The sequence below is a fragment of the Lemur catta genome, chromosome 7, assembly GCF_020740605.2.
Source record: "Lemur catta isolate mLemCat1 chromosome 7, mLemCat1.pri, whole genome shotgun sequence".
NCBI lineage: Eukaryota > Metazoa > Chordata > Mammalia > Primates > Lemuridae > Lemur > Lemur catta.
In genome coordinates, this window is record NC_059134.1 from 81,032,743 (window position 1) to 81,033,461 (window position 719).

The 719-nt window shown below is 46.9% G+C and overlaps 1 non-coding gene across 1 annotated transcript; it reads right to left on the reverse strand.

The window, feature by feature from the left end:
• Window positions 1–234: 234 nt before the first annotated feature.
• On the reverse strand, window positions 235–297 carry LOC123643104. Its single transcript, XR_006736667.1, has one exon. It is a non-coding gene; the product is annotated as a U7 small nuclear RNA (small nuclear RNA).
• Window positions 298–719: the final 422 nt, after the last annotated feature.

Sequence of the window (719 nt, forward strand, 5' to 3'; positions counted from 1 at the left end):
ATCTGGGACATAGGGCCTTAAAGCCAGGCTGGATGTTGTACTTACCCAATTAGATCTCCTCTCCTCACAACTGAACTGACACTTGGGGTGAGGGTGGGAAGCAAAAAGGACTGACTCCTGGATGACAGTATGAATTGCTGTGAGGACTACTGGCACTGAAGAGAAATGGCTGACTGGCCTGCTGGCATGCTATTTTTCCTGTTGTGGTTTTTTTTTTTCCCCTTTTGGGGGAAGGGAGAGTCTTCAGGTGAGGACTGGAAAATCTTCTAGACAAATTCTAAAAGAGATGTAACACTTGGTTTTTACCCCTCTACATGATGCTAATTCCAAGTCTGGCCAATGGTAGTTTAGTTAAACCAAAGAAGACTTCCCAGGTGGTAACCATGACAGGAGCTGAACTCTGAATGAGCTGGAAAACAGCCTCATAACAGATAAACAGGAAGATGGGAGAGCTAGAAAGGTTTGAGAGAGAGAGAGAGAGAGGGAAGTGGGCATGATGTGGGACAGCCCAGGAATGCAAGACCAGAGTGGGAAACTGAAGTCTGCAGACACTAAAAGAAGTGACTGCAAGTAAGTTCATGTACCCATTCCTCCCCTTACCTCTCATGTCTAGGATGCCTTTTTTCAGCTTCCTGGGCTTTGGATGGAGCCTGTGGAGCAAATTCAAACTTCTTCCAGCTGCTCTTGCACCTGCTGATGGAACTGACAGGTGTCTGCCC